Below are 13,707 nucleotides of genomic sequence, written 5' to 3' on the forward strand. Positions count from 1 at the left end.
TAGATTTTGCACACTGCTTGGCTTTTTGTTTTGTTTTTTCTTTTATGGTTTCCTTCAGAGTGAGTCAGTCTTTCTAGAATGATGGCCTAATGAGACTTCTTCTCTTTTCTTAAATATAGTCTTTCCCCTTCTCCAAAATTCTGTTCACAATATTTGCCTTCCACAAAGCTTTCCTTCATTCTACTGCATCTTGTTTCAATGCGTCTGGTCACTCTAGCTCACTAGCTGTATATTGGATGCATATTTCATGTTCATGCCACTCATGTATATATCAGTTCATCTGATACATACTTCCCATGCCTCCCACTCCTTCACCTCCGGTGGACTGCAGACCATCAGAGAGAGATTATCCATTTTAATTAATCCATTCAACTGTAGGTTTCCTGAGGATTTATGTTTTCTAATTTTGTGGGGAAAGGTGGGAACCAGTTTCCCAGAGGAGTTGAAAACTAGGCTGAAACTTAAAAGACGTGGAATTCAGCTAGGTGAAACACAGTGGTCCAGGTAGAGGAAATTATCTGCCCACACGTCTCCTCACCCCTCACAGCACTCAGAGGACACTGTCATTAATGATGGCCCAAACAGCAGTGATCATGAGGCAGCTTATTGCCATGTACACAATTGTTGCTGTTTTATTCCTGGTTCTCTCTTGTCCAAACAGTAGTCCACAAGTAGGCAGTTTCTATATATATATTCAGTATATAACTGTATATATATATATTTAGTATATAAAAATATATATTATATGCATATTCATCTATTAAGGAACCAATATAGGAAGTATAAGAGGTAGTCCCTTGCATCCAAGAAGTTTAACAGTAGTGAAGAACATGTACCGGGCAATCAGATTTAGGGAGAATGAATAACCGAGAAACTTCATAAAGTGCCAGATTGCATCAAGCTTGGACTTGAGGCTTCGCCTCTACTCTCCCTAACCAGCTTGCAAAACGGCACGACAGAGATTGCGGAGGGGGGGTGCGAGGGAAGGTTGCCTACTCGCTATGATGCCTTCCTTCAGCCCTGCCCCACCAAGAACCTCTCTCTGAGGTCTGGACCCATTCCGGCAAAAAGAAAAACATCACCAATAGAAACCAGGATCATTCGCCCTTTTCCTAGCCCGGCTACATGTTCTGGCCTCTTCCGAAGGTTGAAGCAGTGGAACCCCACGCATCGACCTTGGCCCGAGACTCACATGCCCCCAGGCCTGAACCGAGAGCAAGCCTCGGCCTGGGCGCTGGATAACTTCCCTGCGTTGGGCGGCCACTCTTGCCAGTTCTGCAGGGACGGAGCTACACTGCAGGCGGGGTGCTGCGTCTTGCTAGCAGCGGGCACAGAGACGGTTCCCGAGTTGAGAAGGGTCAGAAACGCTGTGGAGACCCACGTGTCCAGGAGCCAATGGCTGAAACCGAGACGGAGCGACAGTCACGCCAAGAAGAGGCGGATGCTACAGACCGCACAGCCCGGAGATGCCAGCACCCGCGGAGGTGGACAGAGGCACGGCCACATAGCCGCCGAGAGCCCGGGCCAGCCCCCGAAGCTGCTGAAAACGCAGGCTTAAAACAGGGCGGAACTCGGGAAGGAACCCCAGCCTAACGCCCGGCCGACAGCGCCCCTTCGACGATGCCCTGGCCTGGAGCCCGAGACACCCCAGTGGTGCCCTCATTCAGCCTGGGCAGACTTCTCCCCGGGCCGGCCCTGCACCGGGATGAGCCTGGGTCACTGTGGTGTAGACGGTCCTTAACTGTTCTTTCCTTTCCTGAACTACGTCATGCGACCAATCATAGCTTAAGGAACTTTTCTTTTAGCTCTGCTTGGAATTGTCCTGTTTCTTATCTTATTCGAACCGTACACTATGATTAAAAAGAAAAAAGAAAACCAGCGCCCCATCTCAGTGTGCAGGGAGAGAGCCCCGAGTTAGACCTTTGGTCAAAGGGCGGGTCTCTAGCTGCCTCCTAGGTGGCTCCCCAAAGTTAGGTGAGAGCCGGCCCGGCCTCCAGGGTTAGGGCGGTGAGCCGGGAGGGCCGGGGTGCAGCCTGGAGCAGGTCTAGGAGCCCCGGGAGGCCCGGGGCCGCGTGGGGAGCATGGAGCTAATCCGTGCCTCAGTTCCTCTCTGCAGGAAGGATGCGCGCCGACCGCGGCCACGCTCGCTCGCCCGCCCCCTCTCTGGCCCCAGACGGCGGCTGGGCTTCCCACTCACCCGGGCGTGGAGGCTCTGGCAGCCTCGGGTGGAGGGGAAGGGGAGGAGGTCCGGTGTGGGGTTAGGGAGGGAGAGGAGAAAGGAAGGGGGAGACTGCGACTCCCTATGGCCAGCGGCCCAGAGGAGGCCACCTGTCGTCAGGGCCATTGTCACACCCACGCAGGGGATGGGGAGGGGCCGGGCCCTGGAGGTCCCCTGCGAGGGACATCCATCCATAAATTGGGTCTGGACCCCTCCTGTGCCTCTTCCCTTCCCATTCCACACTGGATGCCTGGTCTCTTGGCCGGGTCATTCCTCCCTACAGGGGAAACCGCTGGCAGTCAAGGTGAAGTCAGTGCCCCGCTTTAGCCAGGAAAGCTCTGAATAATATCGGTAATTATTGGAGGGGGAAGGGGGACAGCTAAAGGAAAAACCAAGAAAGTAATAACAATAGCTGCTGTTGAAGTCTCCACCACTGCAGCACACCTGGGCCCACCTAAACCTTACCATTCCTTACCTATGTTTGGGCCCATTAGTTCGCGTCTAGAAATTGATTCGAATGGAAAACAATCCAGGATGCAGGCAAATATTTATCTACGCGGATGTTTAGCATAGCTATTTTTAACATTGAGAAATTGGAAGCTATTTTAAATGATCAACACTGATTCTAAATCATGGCCCATCCTTTTTTTTTTTTTAAACTTCTTTTTTAAAAATTTTATTTTATTATTTTTGGCTGTGTTGGGTCTTCGTTGCTGCGCGCGGGCTTTCTCTAGTTGTGGTGAGCGGGGGCTGCTCTTCCGTGCGGTGCGCGGGCTTTTCATTGCGCTGGCTTCTCTCGTTGCGGAGCGCTGGCTCTAGGTGCCCGGGCTTCAGTAGTTGTGGCTCGCGGGCTCTAGAGCGCCGGCTCAATAGTTGTGGCGCACGGGCTTAGTTCCACTGTGGCATGTGGGAATACTTCCCCAACCAGGGCTCGAACCCGTGTCCACTGGTTTAGGCAGATGGATTCTTAACCACTGCGCCACCAGGGAAGTCCCTATGGCACATCCTTTTACTGGGATTTAATGTGCACGTTTAAAGTCATTTTTACGGAAGGATACTTTTGATTAACAGAAAACGTTCATTGCATAGTAAGTGGGGGAGGGGCGGTTTACAAAACAGTTTCTGTTTACTGAAGAAGAGGTATAGACATAATCTGGACGCACAGAGACTGGAAAATGGTTACCTCTAGGTGGCTGGATGCAAAGCATCAATTTTCCCCAAGGATAAGAGAAAAAAAGTTATTTCAAAAAGCAATTTGAGGACTTCCCTGGTGGCGCAGTGGTTAAAAATGCGCCTGCCCATGCAGGGAACACGGGTTCGAGCCCTGGTCCGGGAAGATCCCACATGCCGCGGAGCAACTAAGCCCGTGCGCCACAACTACTGAGCCTGCGCTCTAGGGCCCGCGAGCCACAACTACTGAAGCCCGCGGGCCTAGAGCCCGTGCTCCGCAACAGGAGAAGCTCCCGGCAATGAGAAGCCCCGCTCGCGGCAACTAGGGAAAACCCCTTGCAGAGTAAGGAAGACCCAATGCAGCCAAAAATAAATAAATAAATTTATTTTTTTAAAAAAAGCAATTTGATTCCGCCCTTCAAACCCTCTCTCTCCCTTCCCCCTCGCTCGAGGTCGTCAAGTTCGGAGCAGCGGAGGGGTCTGGGGCGGCCGCAGGAAGCGAACCTGTTCCGCGCCCCCTCTTGGCGGACCCACTCCAGCGCCGCCCCAGGCAGCGAACGCAGGCATCCAAGGTCCGCCTCTGGCGGGACCCGGAAGGGTGTGGGCGGTTGGCCAGGGGTCCTGGCATCTCCACTCCCCTCTTCGCCGCCGGCGCCTTTCTTCAAAGCGTGTTGATTTCGGGAATTGACCGGAAATTACAAGGCCAATAAAACGTCTTCCGCTTTAGAGCTCTGGTTAAGCCCGAGAGCCGATTGCCCCCCAGTCCGTCAGAGATCTCCACCGCGGTAATCTTTGGCGTCCCCCCCCACCCGGAAATCTCCCGGAGGTGATCACTGCGGGCGGGAGGGGAGCTGTGTCACAGGCCTCTGCCGGCCGGGAAGGAGGGTCTCAGTGACTCAGCAGAGACCAGACCGACTCCCACTCAAGACCAGAAGACCAGGGGGAGGTGGAAGCCAGGGCGGCCACTGGCTCCCAGGAGACCCAGCCGGGAGACGGGGTCCTGGCCATCTGTTCTCAGGTCCCTGGGAGCAGGGATCTATTCCTCAGAATCTGCTGTGTGCCCCCCACCAAACATTAGGCACTTCTGTCTTTCCACCTCCATTGCCCCATCGGAGGCTGCTAGCCGTTTCTAGAGTTTTCCAATTCAAATGCTTACTAGCTTTGTACCCCAATTCGGCCTCTCCATACAGGGCCAAAAAAGGAAGGCCTGACCATAGCAAATGTTAAGGGAGAATGTGCCTTCCTTGCATGTTTGTTCTTGGAAGCCTTATAGATGATAAATTAGTTCAACCTCTTCATTTTACAGATAAGGAAGCTGAAGCCCAGTGGAGTGACAAGCCAGTCCTGGAGGGCATGATAGCTTCAGTACATAAAGACGGCCCTTAAAGAATTTAAATAAGGCCAGCTAGGAGGGTTTCCTATCTAATTTCCCCCTGCCTAGTTACTAATGCCTGGAAAACTGTAGTTTCTACCCATCATGAGGAACTACACATAAGCTCTGTACAGATACATACCTGTTATACAGAGGTAGGATTCTTTATGGTTCACGTTACAGCGTGAGCTTTTCCCAATGTCATACAGTAGGTTTATAGAAAGAATGTCAAACATCCTTCGAAAAACTTCAATTTTAGTCACCCAACAGTCCATTGTATCCATGGGCCACCAGTCCTGTTGCTGGACATTTATGTTATCATGTTTTTCATTGTCAAAAACAGTGCTGTTAAGGGACTTCCCTGGCGGTCCAGTGGTTAGGGCTCTGTGCTTCCACTGCAGGGCGCACAGGTTCGGTCCCTGTTCCGCGTGCCGAGCTGTGTGGCAAAAAACAAAAACAAACAACCACAACAAAAAACACGGTGCTGCTTGGAGCACGTGACTTGGAGCATAAATCTTTGCATTTCTTACTCTCTATAGAATGGATTCCTAGAACTAGAATTAATTAAGTTAAAGACTACAGACCTTTTAAAAAAGGCTTTTGGTCCCCAGTGCCTAATTGACTTCTAAAAGAGTCGTGCTGGTCTATACACTGCAGGTAGCAGAATGGGTGCGCTCATTGGCTTTGATTACCAAGCCAAGGTTGAGAGGTTGGCAAGGCTGAGAATTTGTTTCGAGTGCGTGAAAGTGCCAAGGTGTAGCAGCCTGATGGTGGCCATATGGGATCTTGCAGAAGCATCCCAGGGTAGTGTACCTTCCTTAAGCGTACCTTGAACCCATTGTGCTTGGCCTCTCTAGTACCCGGGACCATGCGTGTTGTTGACTAAATGAATGCGTTCCACATTCCCACCACGCTTCCCATTCCTTACCCCCATCCCCATAGGTCCCACCTGGCTGATCTGGGCTGTCACCTTTCTGCCTGCCAGCACAAGGTGTAAGCTTATCACGACGCTGCCTTTTCCCTCCTTGTCTTCACACAAAGTTCTGTGCTTTCCCACTTGCTCTTTTTTTTTAATTAAAAAAAAATTAATTTATTTTTGGCTGTGTTAGGTCTTCATTGTTGTGCGCGGGCTTTCTCTAGTTGCGGCGAGCAGGGGCTACTCTTCCTTGCTGTGCGCGGGCTTCTCATTGCGGTGGCTTCTCTTGTTGCTGAGCACGGGCTCTAGGCGCACAGGCTTCGGTAGTTGTGGCACGCGGGCTCGGTAGTTGTGGCGCACGGGCTTAGTTGTTCCGTGGCATGTGGGATCTTCCCGGACCAGAGCTTGAACCCGTGTCCCCTGCACTGGCAGGCGGATTCTTAACCACTGCGCCACCAGGGAAGTCCCCCCACTTGCTCTTTAGTTTTGTGTCTTTGTCCTCCCCTCTCCAGGCTGTCACATACCCTGGGTGGCTGCTGTCACTCTTACACTTTGGTTCCACAGTAATGACAAAAAAGGGAAGGCCAGATCTCATCTTTTCATAAGCTCATTCATTCATTTATTCATTCAATAAATATTTATTGAGCCACCTGCTATAAATACAGGGTACTATGTTGATTGGAAACACAGAAGGAAACAATATTGATATTAACATCTAACATTTATTGAACACATACTAAATGCCATACACTACATTAAAGATAAGGTTAGGTACATGATTTTACTTAATTTTTATATAGCCCAATCACGTAAGTACTATTATGTCCCGCATTTTACAGATAAAGGAACAGATGTCAACAGAAGCTAAAGGTCACACAACTGGTTAAGTGGTGGAGTTTAGATCCAAATCTAGGTGGCCAGCACTCAAAGCTAGATGCAGAAGAGTGGGAAGGGCTCCAGGCAGAAGACATGTAATCAGTGAAGGCCCTGAGGCAGAAAGTAATTTGACTTATTAAAGAGACGGTCAGAAAGCTAGGGTGGCCAGAGCAGAGTTCTAAGGGGCGCATGTTTCAGGAAGAGGCTGGAGACCTTGTAGGTAAAGGTTAAAAGATTTTGGACTAAAAATGCGAAGCTATTAAAAGGCCTCGAGCAAAGGAGTGATTTGTGTTTTGAAAAGATGCCTCTGGCTAGGAAGGAAAGGATCTGGAGGGGCAGGAATAGATGCGTGTCATCGGGGTGGAGATGAGGTGTGACCACCAGGTTCCTAGGACGGGAGGTGGTGGGGCCATTCCTAAGATAGGGATCTGGTGGGTGGTCAGGCTTGTAGGAAAGATCTTTAGTTTTAGACAGGGCAAAATCAGTTGCCTCCAAGACACACATAGAGATTTCCAGTAGGAATTCAGGTCAAAATGTAGGAATTGGCAGGGTGGAGGTGGCAGCGGAAGCCAGCTCTGGAAGTGCAGGACACTGTGGGGACAGAGTGTGTAGTGGGAAGAGAATGCGGGTTCCCAGCATGGACAGATGAAGTATAGGAAGGGGGCCTGTGAAGGTTCCAGAGGAAATAGGAGCGTCAAGGATCAGGAGAGGGATCTGTGCTTCAGATGCAGACTCACACCCAGGGGAGGCTAGACTATGCACGGGGGTCAGGCTTGTAAGCTGGCACCGGAAGTAACTTCACCTCTCTCGGCTGCCTAGAATTTGTGGGCTGACCAGCTGTCCATGTCCTGCTATTTAGTTTCAGCAGAACATAATTCTGAAGTGACTTTTAGGGCTTTCTTTGTAATTTCTGTCAGATATTTACATTTATGTCTCACCTAACCCAAAAAAAGGGGGGGGGGTACAATGAAAGGAAAGAACACTTACATGTCACTGTATCCACTTTCATTATTCATATTTCTGTCTTTGCACAGATTAGCCATTAATAAGTGAATGCAACTGAACATTTAAAAACATCCCTAGGGACTTCCAGTGGTTAAGACTCTGCGCTTTCACTGACGAGGGCGGGTGTTCGATCCCTGGTCGGGGAACTAAGATCCCACACGCTGGGCAGCATGGCCAAAAAAAACCCCCCAAAAAACCCCCAAACGAACAAAAATCTCTAGAAGTGCACTAACAGAAACAGTGAATCAAGTTCTCTGAGTCCTAATCTTCCCAAAACAGCAACGTGCAAATCCCAATTCTTTTCCTAGATGCCTCAAAGTCCAGTCTCATTTGGGCACTACTTTTTCCCCAACAAAACTGTCACCAACCATTGAGTCCCTGCTGGGCAAGTCACACAGGTGCCGAGACATCCAGATTAGGTGCTCAGTAATTATTTCATGAAAGAAGGACGGGAGAGAGGAAGGGAAGAGAGGAAAAGAAGGGGGAAGATGATTCTTGCCATAAAAGAGCTCACAGTTTGGTGGTGAAGATCTTTAAATGACTGAAGGATATTTGGGTAAATGATGGCGATATGCTTATTTCCTAAGAACATGGTTGAAAATGAATCTTTAGAGCACTAGATCACATGGGCGTGTGAATATGAAATGCTTTATGTGAGATGAATACGTTTAAACAGAGTATAAAAGCAATGGGTTTGTGTTTGAAATGAAAAAAACACTTCAATTGCCCTGCACACTAGCAAAACGCTGTTGGTAGCACATGAGCCGATTTCAGCATATCTGCTTTTTAGCGGGTTTATCAACCAATCATTAAGTGAGTTAGCTCTACACCCAGGAAATGCTGGTGGCAGCATTAGCCATAAAATAAATAAGCTAATATGTACAACAGCTGAATGAATAGACTTCTCCTTCGTTGTTTTATGGCCTGAAAAGAATGCAGCTTTTCATTAAAGGAATCATTTGAAACTGTGGAAACTGATACTGCCGCAGCTCAGCGCTCTCTGCCCATTGGTAATGGCCTCTGGATCAGTAGTGGGGGTGGGAGACCGATGTCCATTTACTTTTGCAAAGATTGTTATTGAATGAAACCTTTAATGGGGGAGTTTACGATCCCACTCAGCTAAGAGCTCAGGGCTGCCTTAGACTAGTCTTTCCCTCCACCTTGAGGGCTCTTAGAGAATCAATACAGGTAATACGTCAGCTGGTGGTCAGCCGACCTGTAAATAGAAAGGTAGAGCTGAAATGGAAACGGACAGGTAGCCACTTAGAGGGAGGGTCTGGGGTAAACACTCTGAAAGTGAAGCTCCCCTTGGGAGTGTGCGGCCCTCGCATTACACTCAGTGCTGGGATCAGACAGGAAGAGATTAGGAACAAAGGCTAGCTAGCAGGGGAAAAGCCACTCAAAGCTTAGGAAAGGCCTTCCATCATGGTGGTATTTTAGAGCCCCAGAATTCATGTGGTTTGTCCATTTGTAGTAGCTATCATCAGTCTCATTAAAAAAAAAAAAAAAAAAAGTGATAAAATACACAGAACAAAATTTACCATCTTAACCATTTTTTTTTGTTTGTTTTTTTGGCTGTGCAACTTGCAGGATCTTAGTTCCCTGACCAGGGAATGAACCCATGCCCCCTGCAGTGAAAGCACGGAATCCTAACCACTGGACTGCCAGCGAAGTCCCCCATCTTCACCATTTTTAAGTGTATAGTTCAGTGGCATTAAGTACATTCACACTGCTGTGCAGCCATTACCACCACCCAGCTCTAAAACTCATCCTGCAAAACTGAAACTCTGTACTCATGAAACACTAATTCCCCATTCCTCCCTCTCCCGCCCCAGGCTACCATGACTCTACTTTCTATGAATTTGACTACTCTATGTGCTTCTTATAAATGGAATCATACAATATTTGTCCTTTTGTGATTGGCTTGTTTCACTCAGCAGCATGTCCTCACAGTTCGCCCACGTTGTAGCAGGTTGGAATTTCTTCCTTTTAAGGTGGAATCTTATTCCACTGCAGGTACAGACCACATTTTGTTTATCCATCCATCTGTTCATGGACACGGGGTGCTTCCACCTTTTGGCTATTATTGTGTGGTCTCATTTTTGACCCTAAGTTCGCATACTCATCTTCTTTCCTAGACAGCAGTTTAAAAAGCCTCCAAAACCCAGAAAACCTTCCTGGGATTCTTAGGAAAACAATACTTAGTTTGGAGCACCGCAAGCCTCCTCTCCTCTCTTCCCCACCCACCCTGAGGGTTCATAGGCAATTTCAGGCGATGCTTATTTCTAGGCAAGTTTTAGAAACTTGGGCTTCAGCGTTAGAGGGACCCCTTTACTACAGATCAGCCCCTTTTATTTGGGAGTTAAAACATCACAAGCTTGATAAATGCATGGCTGATTGTATTTCTTTTAAAATATGGATTCTTAGTCTTGCAGTTTGTCATCTATTATTAGAAAGTTAAGGGCCAGACACTATCTCAGAGGTTGGATAAGTAAACAGCTGTAACCACAAACCTACTCTTCTCATTTTCCATCTGAAATCAGTTTTCAAATCCGGAGTGATAGACCAATTGATGACTGACCTGTGGGTTGTGGGATTAGATTTCTCAGAGAGAATTTCTCATTCTGCGTATAAGTATTTCTGTAATTAACATAATTCAAATATAAGGAATTCCCCGGTGGTCCAGTGGTTAGGACTCTGCAATTTTCACTGACGAGGGCCTGGGTTCAATCCCTGGTCAGGGAAGTTAAGATACTGCAAGCCGTGCGGTGAGGCAAAAAAAAAAAAAAAAAAAGGTAATTCACATATAGATTTCCATTTTTTAGTGTCTCTTGACATTTTGCACTTATTATTTAAGTAATATAGATTAACATCCAGTTCTTCCTTTGTATTTCCTCTCCCTCAAATCTTGCCACTCCTTGAGAAAAAACAATGGCATACACGTCCCTAGGTAACTAGTGGAGGCCTTTGAGATTTGTAAGTTGACCATTGGCAACGTTCCTGGCTGGCCCTGCTCAAGGCCCTTCTCCCTGAAAACGCCCCTGGGCATCTGTGAGTCTTCAGACTCAGGACCCCCAGGCACCCAGAGCTGTGGATAGCCTAAAGGGGCCTGTATTCCAGCACTAGCCTTTCCAGGTCCTTCAGTCCTCCCCTTTGGCCAATGGAAAAGACTGGATCGTAAGTCATGTCTGATCTTGAAACTACCCAGCCCTCTGCTCCGATTTCAGGCCCTCCAGTTATAGGACTAGACCTGCCCTGGGCTTGCCCTGGGGGGTTTTGGGGCTGAAGGGATTTAATGTTTAGGGGAAACAGAGATAGCAGCTGCCCTCTAAGGAAGAACCTGGAAGAACAACCTTGGAAGACACCCTGTCCGTTTTTAGTGGAAGGCAGTTTCAGAATCAAATTTAAGAGAATTTGGCTCTGGCACCTTTAAATCAGATAACCCGGGAGAGTGAAATTCACCAAGACAATGACTCAGCTTCCTTCCCTGGTTCAGGCCTTCACAGTCCTGTGGCAATCAGAGGTTGAGAAAATCTTTCCAAAGGAAAAGAGAAGAAAAATCCTTCTGTCCTCGCAAACAAGCTGTCTTCCCTCTCAGTCGTCTTGCTACATCTAATTGGTTAAGAATGGGGGGAAAAAAATCACATATTTGGCCCTAAAATCTTACCTAGTACTTTTGCTAGCATTTAATAAATAATTGATAGATGTCAAATAAAACACACCATGGGAGCAAATGGAAAAAACACTTAGCGTTTTAAAACAGTTTGTAAAATCAAGAATCGAATTCTAATCCCTTTGGTATATCTTGATAGCAAACAGCTTTCAACAAAGTACCATGCTACAAATAAATCCAAAACAAATCACACAAATTTATAGATAGAAGTTACATAATGCTAAAACAATTTATCCCACTTTTTAATATAGGAGGTCACAAAAATCCTGAGATAATGTAAGATGAAAAAGAATGACAGTGAAAGAATATTTCATCCTGAGATAATCTTCTCCCTAAAGAGTCTTTACCTCAGTTGTAATTAGGGCTAAATATCATTTCAAAATATTATAATTCATTTTTGTTAAAGTTACTTTAAGCTCACAAAGCAATAAAGTTCAAGTTCTTTGCAGCAATAAAAGGAAGCATCATGTACTTTATATTTCCTGGATATACAACTTCTTAAAATAATGGAGAAAACTATTGTTTCCTATGAGATTCCCATACTTTATGTAGAGATTGTCAATGAGAGAGAAGTTTATTTCTATTTTACAGTATTTTTAACTTTTTCTTTCAAAATAATTTTGGTTATTCTACTTTGATATATGTCAACCAACAAAAAGTGCTGTGATATATTTGAGTTAAATGTTTCTATGGAAATAATTCAATATATGAATTTGTTCTCCTGAATTTTGGATAGGGTCCATAAAATAACAGCTCAGTGCAATTACTGTCCCTAAGAAGTCACAAAGCATTCTGAAAATGCATAAAACTACCACGAATGAAATACTGTATAGGGCTTCCCTGGTGGCGCAGTGGTTAAGAATCTGCCTGCCAACGCAGGGGACACGGGTTTGAGCTCTGGTCCGGGAAGATCCCACATGCCACTGAGAGAAATCCCGCGTGCACAGCAACGAAGACCCACCGCAGCCAAAAATTAAATAAATAAATTAATTTAAAAAAAAACTGTATAAACTGTCACATCAACAGATGGTGTAGGACAGTATTTGTGACTTTATCTCTATCATGTTGTGAATGGCAATTTCTTGAAACCCCAGTCTGCCTTGTACTCTGTGGGTACAAACCACGCCATGACTTAACTGCCATAACCCTGCGAGCCTACCTACTGCAGGCCCCATAGAGGCCCCAAACATCTGTCTACTTTGATAGCTTTGTTCATTGCAACCGCCAACTTCCCGAGTCCTAGAAGGACACCCCAAGGGCCCATTAAGACCTCCATTAATATCACAGATGCCACTTTACTTTGAGCCTCGTTATTTTTCCAGGGTTCAGATGTCCCTTTTTGTACATTTTTTTCTATAATAAATGAACTGCTATTTATCATCAAACATAGACTCAGGTAGGGAAAAGGAATATAAGCAGAGAGATTACCTCTTGAGAAGGTCTCGATCAGGCTCGTAGCTGTAGCAAGAGTTCCATGTTTCCAACAGGAAAATGACAACTGTGTTCTGTGGGTATCCATTATTCCCAGGAAGAGCACAATTCTGCCTGCCATCTGCATTCTAATGGCTCCTCCTTATGAACCACTCTGTGATTTTGCCAAGTCACCGAGCAGTCTTACCCATTGCTATGTTGCAGGAACTGTGAGGACAAATCACATAAAGCAATGGTTCTCAAGCCTCAATACAACTGCCGGGCCCCACCCCCAGAATTTCAGATTTAGTAGATACTCGGTAGGGCCAGAAAGTTTGTCTTTCTAACAAATTCCCAGGTGACACTAACGCTGTTAGCCCACAAACCACTGAAGGAAAGCATATCTATCAATAATAAAATTTGAATAATTCTGTCTCCTCTTTGCCTTCATTGACAGGTTAAGAGAAAAGAAATAGATTTATGAAGTATCACCCAGAAGGCAAGTTGTCTCATTTTACTTAATTCCCACAACACCCTACAGCATCATTATTACATTATTATATGGATGAGCATGGTAAACCTTAGAAATTAAACAACTTGCCCAACATTATACAATGAGGACATGGTACACAAATGTCAGTTTGTCCAACTCCAAAATCTACAGTCTGTTTTCCAACCATGTTCGGCTAACACCATTATATTCGCTCAAAGTTTTAATTTAATTCTTTTTATGCGGTGGTTTGTCTTCTGTCTTATTCCTTTTTTTTTATTCTTATTGTTCTAAGCTGACCTAAATCATCTTTAGAAATCGGTGAGATGCACATTTTAAATAAACACAAGAGAGCTAAAGGTAATTACTAAAGGAAGATGTTATGAATAGACTGTATTTTCCCAAACAAAAAGTGATATATGTAACCCGGTCAATATAACCAGAACTTTGTAGAAACAGCTCAGATTAAATAAAAATGTCCAAAGTGTTCTGGCTAGTGTGGGCATACGTGATCCATATACTAAGGTATTATTTGGCATGCATGCATTTTGGAATTAGTGCTAGAAAAGAGGAAAAG

The sequence above is a fragment of the Eschrichtius robustus genome, chromosome 17, assembly GCF_028021215.1.
Source record: "Eschrichtius robustus isolate mEscRob2 chromosome 17, mEscRob2.pri, whole genome shotgun sequence".
In the NCBI taxonomy this organism is placed as follows: Eukaryota; Metazoa; Chordata; class Mammalia; order Artiodactyla; family Eschrichtiidae; genus Eschrichtius; species Eschrichtius robustus.